The sequence below is a fragment of the Vombatus ursinus genome, unplaced genomic scaffold (assembly GCF_900497805.2).
Source record: "Vombatus ursinus unplaced genomic scaffold, bare-nosed wombat genome assembly UNPS02014926.1, whole genome shotgun sequence".
NCBI classification, from domain to species: domain Eukaryota; kingdom Metazoa; phylum Chordata; class Mammalia; order Diprotodontia; family Vombatidae; genus Vombatus; species Vombatus ursinus.
Window position 1 is genome coordinate 5,823,029 of NW_020954704.1, and position 19,561 is coordinate 5,842,589.

General features: G+C 39.9%; 1 protein-coding gene across 1 annotated transcript in view; it reads left to right on the forward strand.

Moving 5' to 3' along the window:
• The first annotated feature begins 14,429 nt into the window (after positions 1-14,429).
• SPTB (spectrin beta, erythrocytic) overlaps positions 14,430-19,561 on the forward strand; it is a 160,237-nt gene continuing 155,105 nt past the window's right edge. Inside the window, exon 1 of the mRNA XM_027843761.1 lies at positions 14,430-14,501. The gene's annotated coding sequence lies outside the window, so the exon portion shown is untranslated. The remainder of the gene's footprint in view (positions 14,502-19,561) is intronic.

The window sequence follows — 19,561 nt, forward strand, 5'->3', positions numbered from 1 at the left end:
AAACTGCTGGGAAAACTGGAAAACAATATGGCTGAAAGTAGGTATACGCCAGCATCTTACACTGTATACCAAAAAAAAGATAAAAATGGATACACAGACATAAAGAGTGATACCATAAGCAAATTAGGAAATCATTGAGTAGTTTATCTGTCAGATCTTTGGATAAGGGAAGAAATTAGGACTAAGCGAGATATTGAAAACATGAAAATGTAAAATGGATAATTTTGATTATATAAAATTAGAAAGTTTTTGCATAAAGAATACCAAATGCAATTAAAATTAGAAGGAAAGCAGAAAATTGGAGGGAAATTTTTACAGCAAGTATCTGTGAAAAAGGCCTCATTTCTCAAATAAATATAGAGAATTGAGTCAAATTTATGAGAATACAAGTCTTTCCCCAATTGGTAAATGGTCAAAGGATATGAAAAAAGACATTTTCAGATGAAGAAATCAAAGCCATTAATAGCCACATGAAAATTGCTTTAAATCACTATTGATTAGAGAAACACAGATTAAAACAAGTCTATGGTACCACCTCACACCCATCAGATTGGCTAATAAGATAGAAAAAGAAAATAATGAATGTTGGAGGGGTTGTAGGAAAACTGGGACATGAATGCACTGCAGGTGGAGTTATGAACTGATTCAATCATTCTGGAGAGCAATTTGGAACTATACCCAAAGGTCTATCAAACCGTGCATACCTTTTGATCCAACAATACCACTGCTAGGTCTGTATCCCAAAGAGATTAAAAAAATAAAAGGAAAAGAGCCTATTTGTACAAAAATATTTATAGTAGCTCTTTTTGTATTGGCTAAGAATTAGAAATTGAGGGGATGCCTATCAATTGGGGAATGGCTGAATAAGTTATAGTATATGATTGTAATGGAATATTATTGTGGTATAAGAAATTATGATCAAGATGATTTCAGAAAAACCTGGAAAGATTTACATGAACTGATGCAGAGTGAAGTGAGCAGAACCAAGAAAACATTATACACAGTAATAGCAATTATTATATGATGAACTATGAATGACTTAGCTATTCTCAGCAATACAATCATCCAAGACAATCCCAAAGGACTCATGATAAAAAATGCTGCCTCCACAGAAAAAAAAACTGATGACGTTTGAACACAGAACAAAGCATACTATTTTTTGTTTTTTTTTTTTTGTTTTGTTAGAGTTTTCCTCCCCCCCCACCAAATGACTATTATGGAAATGTTTTACATAATTACACATGTATATCCTACATCAGATTGCTGACTGTTACAGAGAGGAGAGAAGGATAGAATTTGGAACTTAAAACTTAACAACAAATGTTAAAAATTTTTACATTGGAATTGGGCAAGAAAAAATTTAAAACATTTAAAAAATCTGTTGTTCAGCTGGAGCCCTCAGATAGTTGTTCCAGTAATGAGATAATCTATTTCCTCTCTCTCCCTCTATGAACCTGACTGACCACTGCAACACTATTATCTTCATTTATCACACCCTCCCCCATATATAAACAATATCTTAGAGGAACTGGTTTCTTTTGAAAACATGGAAAATACCGGAAGCAAAGACTGAGGCTACAGTAAGGGACAGGTAAGTAAGAATGTCACCAGTTTCATTCTCAACAAAGGGGTAGCTATAGCCATTTGCATGTGCTCCATCTGGCTTTTGCATAGTTAAGCTACAGTTTTTTTCTCAGCCTCTTGCTCCTAGTTAGGATGCAGTAGTGCTGGGTAATCTCCCAGGATGGCAGATCTATTGTCCTCTCTCCATTCTTTCTCAGTCACTCATGTCATTGACCCGGTACCCTACTCTCTTCCTGTGAGATTCCAGTGCTTTTTCCTTCTTTAGGATGGGAGAAGTGAGAGACTTTCTCTTCTGACATAGTCATCTTTTATAGTCCCCCAAATCTGAATACACTGAGAATTTTTGTTCTATCTAGTTATCCATCTTGGCTGTCCTAGCACTTTTTGAGTAAAAGAAGCTACATCACTTTTGGTGTTCACTCCTCATCCCATGCCTAGTCTGATTTATGTTCTAACCAGTGCAGTTTCCACTCCAGTATGATTCCTGGGCTTCCACATCAGTGATTTTTCCATAGCGTAAACTCCATTAGTGTGCCTTCAAATGCTCAAGGAAAGGGAAAGAGCAGTTTAATGCAGGGGACTTCACCTCATTTACTTGCTATCTTTGGGTTTCTTGGTTTGTTCAGCAGAATATACCGTTAATGGAGAAGGATAATTGAACTGGAACATAAAAACTGATGGCTCAAAGAGCTCTTTCTCTCGAGGTATTGTCTATACCACCATATTGCAGAAAAATGGCCTACATACAAAAATCATACCATCAGTAGAATATACATTTTAAATTATTTTTACAACCAACCAATCAATAATAATCTATTAAGCACCTACTATGTGTCAGTCACTATTCTAGGCACTAGGGGTACAAAGACAAAAATGAAACAGTCCCTGTCATCAAGGAGTTGATGCTCTTTCGAAGTAAAAATAAATACACACATATTTTGCACACATGGTATATATGTATATACATGCATATACATACATAAATATGTAAAACACAATATAAATATAATACATATATATGAGAAAGAAACATAAATAAAATATGCATATATGCATTTATATAGTTATTTATTATATGTGCATGTATACATATATATCATGTGTGCAAAATAAATGCAAGGTGATTTTGTGGGAAGGGATAGTAGCTGGGGGGAATCAGGAAAGGACTAATATAGGATTTTGAAGGAAGAATAGTAGTTTGTGGACATATTATGAAAAACCCTGAATTTCAAGCTACATATATTTTAACCTGTAGGTGGTATTGTGATATTGAAGGGATGTAGGGATTTTAAAAGGTCAGAGTTGAAAAGGGAGTACATTTCCGGGAATGTGGGGAGTCTGTTTAAAGACATGGCAATGGGAGATGGAAAGTCATGTATGAGGAATTGGATGAGCTAAGAAATGTATGAGTGGGAGCAATGCATAATGATAGGTTGAGTTAGGTTGTAAAGATTCTTAAATGCTTGTATTTGATCCTAGAGCAGGATTTTTTAACCTTTTTTGTTTCATGTACTACTTTGGCAGTCTGGTGATACCTATGGATCCCTTCTTAGAATAATGTTTTAAATGCATACAAAATAATCTATAGAATTACAAAGGAAACAAGTTATACTGAAATAAAATTATTAAAATTTTTTAAAAACAAATTTATGGATCATGTTAAGAACACTAGAGGTAATAGGGAACCAGTGGAGATTTTTTTTGTTTTTAATTTATTTTTGGTGAGGCAATCGGCATTAAATGACTTGCCCAAGGTCACACAGCTAGTAAGTGTCAAGTGTCTGAGATTGGATTTGAACTCAGGCCCTCCTGACTCCAAGGCCAGAGCTCTATCCACTGTACCACCTAGCTGCCCCTGACAATGGAGATTATTGAGAATATGGTCAGATCTGTGGTTTGGGGTATATTACTTTGGGAGCTATGTGGAAGATGGAAGTGAGAAGCTTGAGAAAGGGAGACCATTTGGGAGGCTATGGCAATAGTCCAGATGACAAGAGCAGAAGGCCTGAGTTAGGATGGTGGCTGCATGAGTAAAGAAGGGGACAGATGTGAGAGCTGTTGTAGAGGCAGCGTTGACAAGATTGGACATGTTGTGTGGGGGTGAGTTAGCAAGTGGCAGCTGCAGTGAGGTTGGATAGGTAGACATTTCCTTGACTGGTAAAGGGGAGTTTGGAAGAGGAGTATATTGGAGATGGGGAGAAGATAATAAATAATATAAAATTAATTTAACTTCATAATGGCACAAGATATAAGCAAGAGAAGAGAGGAAATATCAAACAGTTTGCTCTGTGGGCTTAATCTCACACTTTGTGATAAATGCTGCTTTTAGTTACTAAAACCAGCTACTTTTTTGTATGTTAGGAACCCCAAGCTAAAACTTAACAGGGTTTTTCAAGTTAGTACAGTTCAATGCTGTTTCTTTTCTGGAACCTTGGAAGAGAGCTCAGTTCGGATAAGCCCAATATATAACTAAAAGAGTCAAGTAACTAAGAGGGAATGCATGATTATGTAAAACACATGCAAGGCATTTGATAAGATCTCTCAAGATACCTTTGGGGGCAAGATGGAGAAAGATAAGTTACAGGTATATGTGGAACTGGTTGAATGATGAGACACAAAGAACATACAGATCAGAGATATGGAGGGCATTCTAGGTGGGTAAAAGTGTGAGCAAAAGTTCAAAAGTTGTTTTGGAGGATGGTGAGTCAATAGTGCACAGATCACTTGACTAGAATGAAGGATTTCTTTAAAGGAGTATAGGGAAATTAAGCTAGAATAGTGGTTTGTGGCCAGATTATGAAATCCTTAAATGTCAAGCTAAAGAATTTGTATTTTATCCTCTAGGTGATATTGAGACATTGAAGATTTTCAATCAGGGGAGTGATATGGTCAAAACAATGTTTAAAGAAGATTAATCTGGTGGTGGCGTCCTGGACAGATCATAGAAGAAATAGATTATTATCAGGAAAGTCCACTTTGCATCCGCTGCTCTGCCTGGTTTCAATTCCATGAAACAATATACCCTCTGGTGTCCTGCTCACTGGCCTCTATCCCCTTTCCTTTCTCCCTTTTTCTGTTGTTTTCTCTCCCCACTCCCTGATTAGGTTGTAAGCTCCTTGAGGGGAGGGACTATCTTTCTTTTTATCAGTTGTATCCCTGGTGTTTAGTACAGTGCAAATAATAGGCACTTAATAAATATTTATAGGATTGTATTGGAAGTAGGTAACCTATTAAAGTAGTTTTAATTCTTTTTGGTAGTTTAATCTTTTAGAAAGGGATACTTATTAAAAGGATATAGCAAGAACCAAGTTACAAAAATGTTTCCCCAAACTAAGGCACACTACCTGCTCTATTACCTTGGTATCTGGGGAAAGTAGACTCAAACTAAAAATGGCTTCTATGAACATGCCTTTCACCAATGAGTTCATTTCCAAGTATGATACCACTTATGGACAAGTCACTCTCTTGCTAACAGTACAGTGTTGATCCACTGTTGGGCCAGGTCAATCAGATCACTCCTCAGGGCTGTGATGGCTACAGTTGCAGTGGCCACCTTTGTTGGATCCTCTGACCATTTGAAATCTCACGGAGCCCTGTATCAAATGAAAGAAGACACAAACAGGAGTTAGGAACCCCAAGCTAAAATTCTGAGAACCTTGTTGCTGAGGGAGAAACAATACAATTTCAGTTGAATCTCAGGTCTCTTTCTCCTGAAATTTTGTAATAAAGACTTGTTATTGATTCCATTCTGGAGTAGTGGAATTATTTCCTTAAGAATAGACAGAGCAGTTCTGGGAACAAGAGATTTACTAGGATTTTTTGGGGGCAGGCCTGGGGCTAGGGAGAAGTAGGGGAAAGCTCGGAAAGAAGAGACTGGGGCAGTGAAAGTAAATTTACCTTTTAATAACTTTGAGAGGCTTTGAGATCTTGTTTCTGTCCTGTTTCTAGCCCGGACTCTATAGCTGTCAATCAGGGAGAGCAATCTTTGTGGAGATGAGACCTGGCAACTGCCTCTTGCAGGTGTTTCAGCCCCTGTTCCCTCAATAAGCACATCTACAGAGGGCCTGGAAAAGAAAGTCACAGGGGCAGCTCAGTGGCACAGTGAATAGAACTCTGGCCTTGGAGTCAGGAGCATGTGAGTTCAAATACAGCCTCAGACAGTTAACACTTACTAGTTCTATGACCCTGGGAAAGTCACTTAACCCGGATTGCTTAAGCAAAAAAATAAATAAATAAATAAAAAAGAAAGTCACGGCCCACAAAATCCTTGGCATTGCCATCAGAAATAGACCAGATTTCTTTTTCTTTTTTTTCTAGGTAATGGGATTAAAGTGGCTTGCTCCGGGTCTCACTGCTAGCAAGTGTCAAGTGTCTGAAGTCAGATTGGAACTCAGGTCCTCCTCACTCCAGGACCAGTGCTTTATCCACACCACCACTTAGCTGCCCCAATAGACCAGATTTTATCGATGGAAGTGACATTAAAGGATATCCATTACCATCTGCTTTTCTGAGTCACTCTGAGAACCTCAGGGCCTTTGCATTTGTACTGAAACTTCAATGTGTCACCTCCCTCTATTAGGATGTGAGCTTTTTGAGAGCAGAGACATCTTTGCTTTCCTATTTGTATCCCTAGCATTTAGCACGGTGCTTTATACCTAGTAAATTTTTAATAAATGCTTTTTTCATTCATTCAATATGCTTTTTTTAATCATTGGTTCAACATCTAGCATGCTACCATACAGAGTCGGGTGCTTAATCAAACTTTCTCAGTGATTAAGATAATGATAGTGGACCACAATAGGAAGCATAGAGCTATTGATTTGTCTCAGAGTGATTTGGGGCATTATATTTCTTGGATTGAATGTGATAATATAATATAGGACATCTAAACTAGATGTCACGACACTGTTATTTGATAATGAGGAGATAGGGCTTATTGTATAAGCGATCACATGACAAGCCATTGGCTATGAATCCTATGTGAAAGTGGGAAAATTATCTAAACGTACTATTTCAAAGTTTTTTCATCTCTAAATAAGGATAATGATAAGGATTTACTTCTTAGAATTCTCACTAAAATGGTTATCAAAGCATTTGACAAACATAAAATCCCAAATAATAATTTGTAAATTGTAATTTTCTATACCCAAAGGAAAATGAGAAAAGACTAAATTTTTAAATGAAATTTGGCAATTTCTGCAAAATATTATGTCTGAATGTTGATAGATTCCAAAACATTGAAGGAATACCCAGCCAAAGGCTAGCAGCTGCAAAAACTTACTCCACTAACAGAAGAGGGAATTATATCAATTTGTAGAACCAATGGAGTCTTTTATGACATTAGCTTTCCAAGCTTTATTGAAATTTTCCTAATGGTCTCAGGCAGGATTATGAAAAACATTTGTGAATTCGAAAACTACTTATTAAAGAAAACAAAAACAACTAACAAAATTGTTTTTGAGGAAGGTAATTATCACTTAGGAAAAAAACTAGTTCAAATTATTAAATTAATCAAACTAGTAGTTTCATTTCTTATTTTCAAACTTTATTTTTTTCAGGTTTTATGTTCAGTCACCTCTTGATTATACACTTTTTAAAAATCCAATCCAGCTCCAAATACCAATTGAGGAGGCAAGCTAGTCTAGCTGAAGCAGCAAGGCACCCTGAGGGAGAGAAAAGAGAAAGCATGTGTCAGGCACTGCCACCACCTTTACCACTCCTTCCCCTCAAATCATGTTGGAGACAATACAGGACACTGAGCCTAAAAGTCCCAGAATTAATAGCACTCCCCACAACACCAACCCTGCCATCATTCTGGCTCCTGTTCCATCCTCTAAGGGAGCAACCCTGGTGTAAATGGGGTCTGCCATCCCTACCAGCACCAAACCACCAGAGACACCGTAGACTTGGCAAAGAAAGTTCTTATCACTGTTAACATCAGAACATTCAAAATCAGAAACAGATATGGGCATATTACTGGAAATGATACTTAAGATATTATTATCTGCTTTGTTACTACACCCTAAGGACTCCTGGGCTGGACCACCGGATCTTTTCATTTGACTTGTAGCTGAAAATCCTGTAGATGTTGTTTTACTCTGTCTTATTTTTTTTCCTTTGGGGCAGCAAGGTGGTGCAGTGGGTACAGCAGTGGACCTTGGGGTCAGAAAGACCTGAGTCCAAATCCAGCTTCAGGTACACTGGGGAAGTCACTAACCCTGCTTGCCTCAGTTTCTTCATCTGTAAAATGAACTGGAGAAGGAAATGACAAACCACTCCAGTATCTTTGCCAAGAAAACCCTAAATGGGGTCACAAAGAGTTGGACATGACTGAACAACACATTTTTTCCCCTTTATGCTCTCAGCACAGTGCTTTGCATGTTGCAAGCACTGAACGATTTTTCATTCATTCATTCCTTCATTCATTTACTCCCTGAATGTTGTTGAATCCTTTTCCTCTCATTACTTTTTGGAATGTCCTCCGTGCTGTGGCTCAACTGGAAACAAATTAGGTATGTGACAGTTATTGAAGGATACAGCCTGAAGACAAGTAGAGGATTTGCAGTAGATGTGTAGCAGTGGCAGAAAATGATCTGGACTTCAGCATGCAGATAACTTGCAGCACATGATTCTCCACTGCCACTCCTGCCATTTCTGTTATTGTTTTTATTTTATTTTACTTTATTTTAACTGTAAGTTAGGATAATCACTATATAAGTAGGATAATCGTTATATAAGCTAATGAAACACTGATAGGTATGCATGAATAACTCACACTATCCCTTAATGGTGACCTGAAGAAGGGAAAAGGAAAGGAAAAGGGAAGGGAATAAGCATTTATATAGCACTTACCATATCACAGGCACTGTGTTAAATGTTTTACAAATATTATCTTATTTGATGTTCACAACAACATTGCCAGGTAGGTTCTGTTATTATCCTCATTTGACAATTGAGGAAACCTAGGTAAACAGAGGTTAAGTGACTTGTCCAGGGTCCCACAACTTCTAAGTATCTGAGGCTGGATTTGAACACAGGTTTTCCTGACTCCAGACTTAGCCCTCTCCAGACTATGCCAACTAGGATGGCACAAAAAAAGGTGAACTCTGGGCACAAAAATCCCTCTTTAGCTTGGGAAATGCATTTTCATATTAAGCTCAGCCCAATATAATTAGAAATTAATCTGCTGACCAAAAAAAGATTATAGAATCTAGAGGCATCTTAGAGATAATTTAGTCCAATCCTCTCATTTTACAGATGAGAAAACAACAGCTCACATAGATAGAGACTTGCTCAAGGTCACACAGTGTGCTGGTTGTAGAACTGGCACCAGAATTCAGGTTCAACACTAGGAATTTAGGTTTGACATTTATTGTACTATACTACATTTCACATACTGTTCCAGAATTTTTGCCCGATGGTTCCTGTGTGTCATGATATGGATTTCTTTCTCTTTCTTTTTGGCTCCTGTGGACACATTTATTATATTTTAAAATTACATGTAATTTGGTCATCTATTTATCTGTCTGGACTTCCATTCCAAACATACACTCTAGAAAAGGAATGGAGAAATTTACCATGACCTCCAACAAACGCTGCATTGTGATATGTGTGCCATCAGTGAACTGGCATGAACTGGCACCTTTCTGGCACCCAAAAAGAGAAAAGCAGAAAGATGGCTATTGAAAGCAGCAGTTTCAAGACCCTGCCAGAAGCATCATGGAAGATTGGATGGCAGAGGGCTTTCCATGTCCCTTGTTCTCCTCTCTATTGTTGGTGGAGGGAATTTTGAAATAGATGAACTTGTTTCATAAGGAAGCTGGGATTTTAAAAAATTATTATTTTAGAGCCTCTTGGCTCTAAGCCAAGCTTTCAAGTTCTTTTGGCCATATAATGAAGTAGAGGGGAAAAGTGTCCCTTGTCATTTGCTTCTCTATGTTGCCATTGGAAGATTTTGGGAAGTGATACTACTGTCAGCCTGCTTTTGAGGACAGTGGAAGGGAAGATGCCCATTATTGTTCCTAGAGGAAGGATGGAAATGTACCTACCTATTTATGAATCTCAGTTTATGACTCATTCCTTGTTTTTAGCAGGATTAAAAAATCCCCCCCCCATTAATTAAGGCTTTTATTGTAAAGTATTTTAAAATAATTTGGTCAACTATTACTTAGATGGGGTTAGGTTGGGCAGAGTGGACTATAAAAGCTGTTTTTCTCTGCATCACTAGGAGAAAGACCCTGGGATTGCAGCCTCCATGAGATTGAGCTCCCTATTGCCCAACTAAGTCAAAACCCAAGAAAGTTTTTTTCTCCCCCCCCATAACATTCACTTTTATAAGATTTTGAGTTCCAATTTTCACCCTCTCTCTCTCCTCCCCTCTCCCCAAGATGGTGAGCAATCTGATATAGGTTATACATGTACAATCATATTAAACATATTTCTATATTAGCCATGTTGTGAAAGAAGAATCAGAACAAAAGGGGAAAACCATAAGAAAGAAAAACAACAAAAAAAGTGAAAATAGCATCCTTTAATCTGCATTCATACTCCAAAGTTCTTTCTCTGGATGTGAATAACATTTTCCATCATGAGTATTTGGAGTTGTCTTAGAACATTGTATTGCTGAGAAGAGCTAAGTCTATCAAAGTTGATCATTGCTCAATGTTGCCATTACTGTGTACAATGTTCTCTTGGTTCTGGTTACTTTGCTCAGCATCAGTTTATGTAAATCTTTCCAGGTTTTTCTGAAATCCACCTGCTCATCATTTCTTATAGCACAATAGTATTCCATTATATTCCCACACCACAACTTGTTCAGCCATTCCCCAGCTGATAGACATTCCCTCAATTTCCAATTCTTTGCCACCAGAAAAACAGCTACTACAAATATTTTTTGTATGTATGGGTCCTTTTCCATTTTTTATGATCTCTTTGGGATACAGACCTAGTAGTAGTATTACTGGATTAAAGGGTATACACAGTTTGTTTGCTCTTTGGGCATAGTTCCAAATTGCTCTCCAGAACAGTTTGGATCAGTTCACAACTCCACCAACAATGCATTTGTGTCCCAATTTTCCCACATCTTCTCCAACATTTATCATTTTCCTTTTCTGTCATATCAGCCAATCTGATAGGTATGAGGTGGTACCTCAGAGTTGTTTTGATTTGCATTTCTCTAATCAATAGTGATTTAGAACATTTTTCATATGACTACAGATAGCTTTAATTTCGTCATCTGAAAACTGCCTGTTCATGTCCTTTGACCATTTATCAATTGGGGGAAGACATGCATTCTTATAAATTTGACTCAGTTCTCTATATATTTGAGAAATGAGGCCTTTATTAGAAACACTGGCTGTAGAAATTGTTTCCCAGCTTTCTAGCAGACTTAAAATGAAACATCAGTGAGATTTAGGTTTTGTATTGGTGAATATTTTGATGCTCTAGTTATGGTTCATTGTCTCTAAATAGAACATGTAGTTGGGATCCTATTTGAACTGGTTTATTTGGCAAGTTGTCTTTTTTTTTTTAAAGAAGCTAACCAAAAACATATATCTTCAGTTTAAAAATAATATTTTGGTTCAATTTAGTTCACATTTCAGCGAATTGGTCTATTTTTTTCACTTTGGGTTCATAAGGTATTTTGGTTCAGGTCACTGGTTTTTAGTTGAAAACTCTTTTGTGAGTGAGTTTTGGAATGGCTTTTAATCTAATTTGAAAATAATCTTTACTCCTTCCTGCATTTCTAAACCCTCTCCCTGCACTCTGATTTATCATTTTACTGTAACTCTATTAGCTACAAAGCATTTGGGGATGCTGTTACTATGACAGGCTCTGTAGCAAATGAGGCTGCATTGAATTATTTAGCTTTCAGCTAAAGTGGAGGGAGTGAAAGCAGCTGAGTCGGTTCATAAAATCTTTGAGTTAACTTGTCCATGGGCTTGGGGCTTTTATGACATTTTTTCTTTGTGGCTGCAAATTATGAATTTTAAGATAGCAAAGAGGAAAAATTGCATTTAACTATTTGGTATGAAACAAATCTATAGCCAAGGAATTATCTGTGTCTCTTATTGTACATATTTTTGTAGCTACATAGATAGTGTTGGAGGATCATGAATATATTTAATATCTATGTTCATAGGAGGTTTTTCCAATCACTAATAACATCATTTCCATCTATTTTTTCTTTCAAAAATAGATCAGAATTTCTACTTAAGACACACAACAGTCTCTGCTTTTGAAGTTGGCCTATTTTTCTTAACAGAATATGTTTGTTATTTTTTTTAAATTGAAGAGTTCTCCTTTCATCTTCTAACTCAAGAAACAGCAAATGGATTCTTAAATCTGTACCAAAAGTGGATTGTGCACAGCTGTAGTGATGGGAAGCAGATCCAGTAGAGTCATAACTAACAATTCTGGTACTTGGGGCAAGCACAACACCTCGTCCTCCAGACCCTTGTCTATAGAAAGCAGCATTAAAAGTTTCCACAAATTAACTTTTTCAGATAAATACAGTGGCAAGGGAAGGGGCGACCTAAGGAGAGATCTTGGATCTCAGGACACAAGGCCTTGTTGGGGGAGACAGAGACCCTAAACATTAACCAAGGCTGCTGCTGGGGAAGTTAAAGGAAGCTGGAGGAAGCAGAATCTTGGAAAAGCTCAATCTAGGGTGTGGGGGGCTGGAGAAAGTGGACCATCTGGTAGCTTCCCAGCTTAGCTGATTATTATTGATAAATAGGTGCTAAATGAATGTTTACTTGTTGATGGAATTTAGATGTTCTCAACATTCTCCAAATTTCAGTGACAAAGTTGCGGTTTCTCCATCTTAGTTATAGCTCTTATAAGAGGGCAGAGGCTATGGTAATGTCAATGGCACTTGTGTAACCTCTTTCTTATTTTAGCTGCTGTCTTTTGAGAGATGTGGTTGTAGGAAGACCCAGAGAAAGTAGCACTGGTATTACTTATGGCAGAGATAGCCCTTTGGTCCTATAGTATCTGCCAAAGTTGTCATACTCTCAGCATGGTTCTGTGTCTAATTCTCACCACAAGTGAGAATGTAGCAGTCGTGGAATATTTTTGCCCATTTTCAACATATAAACTAGCTGTCTTTCAACATATACCTTGGATGTGCACACCCGGCAAATGAGCAAGAGAGAGAACGGTGTAGAGGAAAGAGCATATTGTTGAGTCTGGAGATAAGTTTTATTTATGCCTCTAAGACAAATTAACCTTATATCATGGCCAAATTGCTCTGGGCCACAGTTTCCTCAACTGCAAGTGAAGGGTTTGGACTAAAAATGATCTTCGAGATCTCGCTACAGTTTTGAAATTTGTAAGTGCTCGTTGATTGATTGGTAAGAAGCTTTTCCCTGAGGAAGGCTGGAAAACAGCATAATTGCACTCAAGTAAATAACTCAGATTGGTCTATGTTCTGTCGTGAATATTGGGAGGACTGCGTAATAGCTAAAACTCTTCAATAAGCCTACACTTTTCGTCTCAACTGCCAATTCTTTTAATACCTGTGATTTTCAAGTCAAAATGACAGGGAAAGCGAGAAACCATTCTTGGGCTCAGGTGTAGAGGAACGGAGGTGAAAGGGACAAGGGGGTTATGCATGCTAAGCCTTATCAACAAACACCTTTTGAGCCCCTGGGGTCCTGGTATATTAAACACAGAAAATCGTGACTTTGTTAAGGCAGGTTTTGAGACCTCTCCTCTTGGTCTCAATTTAATGCAGGCTTTTCTCCGTCCGCTTTGATAACATCTACTGCTCTAGTTTCTCCTCTAGCTGTCTGGCCCTTTCATACCAAACCCCAGGAGCAGAACTGAGTTTTTATGAAGCATCAGATCCCTCTCTCAGACCAGCAGCCAGCCAGCCAGGAGTCGCCTGTGGTGCATGTCTGTTGATTATCGTCATTGCGCTGTGTGATCACTAAGGGATTGCAGGCTTTGCATTGGCAGCATTGCACGGTTCTCCCAAATACATCAGGTTTGCATAGACAGTAACACTGAGCCTTTTCCCCCTCTGAGCTAGGGAAGGACGAAGGATAGCTAGATTGCCTCTGGGTCAATGACTCCAGGTACTTCCTTAACGCCACGATTCTACTGCCCCAGAGAAATCAGCACCAGAGGTTTGGAAAACAAAAAATAACGTACCACATTAGAAGCGGCCAATCCCAGGGTATCCCTACTCAGCTACCGTGCTGAGACGAGAACTGTCAGAGAGCAAGTGTCTAGTTTGAGTGAACAGAGAAGTCACCTTTCTTTTAAATGCAACTGGATTATGAAGTAAGGGAAGGAAAGGTTGCATAAGTATCCCTGTCTAGGCAGGGCTTGTAGTTCCATTTGCAAGAATTAGGCCCCAAACAAGGGAGCCCAATCTTTCCCCGCCGCAGGGGGCTCTTCTTGGGAACTGCTGGCGCGCAGTTGGTGGATGTGTGGAAAGGATGCGAGCGCTGTGGTTCTCTCAGGCTCTACCCGCTCCCAACTCAAATGCAATGCTGGAGGCCAGAGGCGAGGAGGGGTCGGTGGCTTAAAGGAGGGCCTAGCATCACGGAGGGAGGGAGGAAGAGGGAGGCCAAACTGTGGCCAGGCAGGTGCTCCCAGGGGCCTCCGGAGGGTGATTGGCGGGTGTGGGGGTAGGCTGGGGCCGGGCCTGGCGCTGCGGGAGCCTGTGGCCCCGCCTCCTCCGCCCCCGCCGCGGGACTATCTGGTCCCGGCAGCAGCGATGTCCCCCGGCAGGAATGTCCCTCCTCAGATAATGTTATTTATATCTCTGGGCGGGTCTGTGGCTCGGCAGCACCAGGCGCCCGGCGGCCGCTGTGCCAGGAGCCCAGCGCTGCCCTCCTCCCTCTGCGCCCCAGTTGCCCCGCTATTGCTCCGGGCTCTAGGTGGCTGCAGTTTCAGCCCAAGTGCAGGTGAGGAGTACTGGGAGGGACGAACTAGAAGCCCGGGAGGAGGAGTCCATTGAGCGAGGAAGGAACGCGCGGGGCTGTGGCCCGATGGGGGCGCGTGACGGGAACGTTGGGGACCTGAAGGAAGGAGTGGGGAGGGGGGGACGGAGCCTGGGGCTCGTGGGCGGCAGGGGAAGAGGCTCCATAGAGTAGACTGGGGAGCAGGGAGAGGTACGGGTTTCTGAGGCTCCCAGCAAGCTAGGCGCTTTGGAGACGCCGATCCTGGAGTCTCACAGCCCTGGGCGGGAGGGGCTGGGGAAGGCACAGTCTGGGTGCGGGTCCAACGCAACCTCCGGAGCCGGGGCGGGGTTGTGTTTTGCGTACTCACGACCTCTTAGCTACCCCCACGGTCCCTTCTGCCATCCCTTCCTTGCCTGCCCCCGGCCCGCTTTCATCCTCTTGGGGCCAATTAGCTCCGCTTCTGTGTAACTTAGTATTCCCGCTTCCCGGACCGTAGTACGCCCAGTAAAGACAGAACAGTGTGATAGGGTGGCAGGCCCTGGGGGGCATCATACTCTGTGCATGGCTAGCTGCAGCGGGAGAGAGAAAAGGCTCCTGACCAACTGGTTCTCCCTAGCCCTTCCAGCTCCCGACTCTTCCTAAAACAATACACACCTCTTCGGAGATGCTTGGGATTTGCATCTCTCCGACCAGGACTTGACCCAGACAAATAGCAGAAAGTCGGAAAAATAATGAGAACTTAGGTCCGAACAGTGCAGAGCTCCCAGGATCTTGGGGTTTGTGGGTGGTGGGGGGAGCAGAGTGGAGGAGGGTTAAAGTTACAGTTTCCGTGACAACGAGTTTCAGGTAGGGCCTTGATTTATAGCCTATTAATAACGAAGCCTCTGTTTGGAGTGAACAATTAGAAGTGCTGGGAGTTAATAATAATGCACTTAACTGTTGCTGAAGCCAGATGAAAAGGAGCCACTGTTTCTGAAAATTTAAATTTTAGATGTTCCAGACATTATGGGGGGGGGGGGAGAGGTGACAATATTTGCATACTGAGAACTCTCATTAAAGCTTAAGTGAGGAGATAGGGAGGCTGTCAGTCAGCCCAGAGCTGTAGCAGTTCTTTTCGAGAGTCAGGGTTTTATTCTTTGCTTTCTAAGGAATGTGCCCTGGATGGCATCTAACTGACAAAAGCTAAGTAATTGGCTACAAATCGAGATTTCTCTGGTGTGATTTCTTAATTCTCCACCAGACACCTCTGGGCTTCAGAGGTATTTCTTGGCCGTATTTAGGGATCCTTCATAGATGTGATAATAGCAATGATAGCATGCATTTATATATTCCTTTGCTATTTTACATACCATATATATTATCTTCACAACAACTTGTGAGATAAGTATAATCGTCCCCATTTTACACGTGAGGAAATCAGGACTTTGAGAGGTTAGGTCACATGTTATTAAGGGGCTCCTTGAACCTAGGTGATCTGTCTTCCAGACCTGTGCTGTTTTCTGCTTTGCCTTGGTCAAGAAACTTTCAATCCAAAGACCACCATTTCTTTACTAGTACAGAGACATTGCGGCATAGCCAAAAGCTTAATAAAGCTGGAATCAAGAAGCCTAGATGCCAGGTCTGACACTACCTGTGTGACCTTGGGCACATAATTTCACTTTTCTGGGCTTCAGTTTTCTCACGTGTAAAATGGGGAGGGGGTGTGATCTGGATGACCTCTAAGGCCCCTTCTAGATCTAAATTCTATAGTGCCATGATGATTTCAGCAAAAAACAAACAAACAAACAAACAAACAAAAAAACGGAAGCAGGCCAGTTTACTTAGGTTGTAGGTGAAGTTCAAGGGTTGAGATATTTATAGTTTTTTGTACATGTTTCAGGTAATTGGAAACTTGGCTATAGGATGGGCCCTTGGTTTCAGAATTTTCCATTTCTAGGCCCCTGATTCAAATTCTGTATCCTGGTCAGTATAGGCTGAAAAGCATTGGCTGGCTGCTAAGGGCGATTCTGATAACTTGCTAAGAAATTTTAAGCCTCAGTCAATTAAAGAGAGGGTTGATGCTTCAAGGACACACCTATACCGTTGCAGGCAGCAGTTACAACATAGATTTTTTGGGGGGAGGGGAAAACCTGGAAATAGCTAGGAAGGCTTGATAGTGCACTTGAACAAAGGGATAGGAAGGCTGTGGAAAATGCTTAGAATTTTGTTGTTGTTTGTCCTTTTCAAGAGTTGGATGGGATCCTAGAGGTCATCTAGTCCAAAGTCTCAGGTAGATTTTTCTTTAGAGACCTTAAAATATCTTTTTTTTTTTTTGAAATTAGGACAGCCTTTAGTTGATAATTTATGTGACTGTGCTTCTGACTATTCACGGCTGGTATATAATTCTAGCCCATATCTTTCCTGCCTCCATGATTGCTTCCTGAAACTTTGCCAGGCCAAAATACTGAGGTTTCTTTTCTGCCTGGTAAGAAGAGAGAGGGTACGTCTTCTACTTTTGCCATAATGAACACCATGAATCTTTTTAAGATTAAGAAGTTAAATCAGTTTCATGGAGGTAGGAGGGACACATAATGATTATTCAGCTCTGAACTTAATATCTTTCTAAATTTCCTTCCAATTTTTGATAATTTATATGCATTTTTACATAGTTGTAATTAGTGTGTAGTGTTCTCTTGAGGTGTTTCAAATCAGATGAGGCATAGCATGGGGGGGGTGTTTGTCTGTGAAAGAGTAGTGTACAAAACTGAAAGATGTATTAGGTCTTTGGTATGCCTGTCTTAACCCAAACTTAACCACTAAACTACTTTTGAAGTGGTTGTGTTTTGGGGGTGTGTGTATGTTCTACACAGAACTCCACTAACCTCCCACCCCCAAATCGTAACTGTAGTTGGTGCTTTCTATGGCCTAAGACCCAAAATTCAGAGAGTCTAAAAGTGATCCAAGATACATATATAATATACATATATGTGTGTGTATACATATATATTTCTCTATATATATACATATAATTTCTACTATCATTTTCCTGTAGCCTCAAATTTATGGTCCATAATTTTCAAATTTATTTGAAAGCACCAGGAGTAACTGTGATGGGAAATTAGATTCTCTGAGGAAAGACAGTGAGGTGCACGTACATAAGGGCAGAGAAAACATCAGTAATCACACACTGAAAATAATCAGAAAATTGTATTTTGTCTTAAAATACTTTCCTGACTTCTCCACTGTTCAGAAGCTGAATGATGTCCCCTAGCCTTTAAAGACAGGGAAATTGAGGCAGAAAAATTAAGGGGCATGAGTTCTGGGTGTCAGAATTGGAACCTAAAACCTCTTGGCCATATGACAAAGATGGTTCTTTCCTGTGACAGCTGTCACACTAGAGGAATGAGGCATTCTCCAAATGGGAATGCTAGGGTCAAGGGAGGGGAAGCATTTGGGAAGGTCTGCTATCAGACTCAAAGCTTCTCAGCTTCTTTTTACATTTTTGCTCCTTCCCTCTATTAACAGGATATGTAAACTTTACTCCTTATTTAGAATAATTTCTCTTCCTGTGTACTTGATCTCTTTCCATCTTGTTTCCTATTGGCCCCTTTACCTCTGTTAACAAACACTCTCAGCCATAACCAATACGAAAATATCCTTCCATTAACCCTTCCAGTATATCATCGCCCATCTCTCTTCACGCTAAACTTAATTAAAAAAATTTTCTATCTTAGGTTTCTTCATTTCTTTACCATTTATTCTTTCTCCAGCCTCTTGCAAACTGGCTTCTGCCTCTATCGCTCATTGAAAGAGCTCATCAGTGACTTCCTAATTGCTAAATCACAGGATCATGAGATTTGATTTGATAGGGGACCGTGGAGGTCATATAATCCAATTCTTTTCATTTAAAAAAATGAGGAAACCAAGGTCCAGGGAGGTTGTCATTTGTCAAGGTTACATAGGTAAATAAGTAAGCAGAGCTAGAATTTGAACTCAGAACTTTTGCTTCCCAATCAATCAAAAACAATTATGCAATGCTTTTTTCTCCATTGGACTTTTTCTGGTTCTTCCTTTCATTCACTCACCGCTTTGCAGCTTTTGACATTGTTTAGCCCCCGCCCCTTTCCTATTAGAAACTCTCTTCTCCTTTACCACATTCTCTTGGTTTTTGTCCTCTCTGCTCTTTTGTCGTCTTTGTTGGCTCTTTATGATCTGTCTGTATCTTAATGCAGATGTTCCTCAGGGACCTGTCTTCTGTCCTATTCTCATCCCTCTCTATACTCCCATGGTGAACTAATTCACCCCAAAAGTTTCAACTACTAGCTCTATGCTGTTGACTCTTAAATCTATTTATATATATAGTCATGAACCTCTCTTCTAAGCTCCAGACCCCCGTCTCCTACTGTTTGCAAGATATTTCTATATGGCTATCTCCCCAGCACCTAAAACTAAGCTTGTCCTAAACTGAGCTTATTTATCTTTCCCCCGTTCCTCCTCCTGACCACACCATCTCTATGGATGTTACCACCAATTACCTGGCCTCCCACATTCAAAATTTTCTCCCTCACTTTTCATAGATAATCAATTACCAAGTCAGGGGTAATCTGTCATGAAAGTAGTTTTCTTTCTTACATTGTAGCCTTTCTATTACCATTACTACCACTTTATTATAGGTCTTCATTACTATCTAACTGAATTATTGCAACCTATTCCATTCTTTCCCCTTCCAATAATAGGATAATAGCTCTAGAGGTGGAAGTCATCTCAGAGGTCATCTAGTCCAGGCTTTCTTAAACTTTTTCCACCTCGACCCCTTAGCACTTCTTAATTCTCTAGTCCAACCATCTTACGGAACTTAATTCAATAGGCATTCATTAAGCATCTACTATTGAGGAACATAATAGGTGCTTAATGATTCATTTGCTATGCGGCTGCCAGAATAATCTTTTTTTTTTAATGCATATATCTGTCCATGTCACTTCTCTGATGAAAATCTTTCATGGATCCTTATTGCTTGGTATATAAAGTTCACTTTCCTGTGATTGGTCCTCCACAATTTCCAGCCTTATTTAATCTTTTCTATA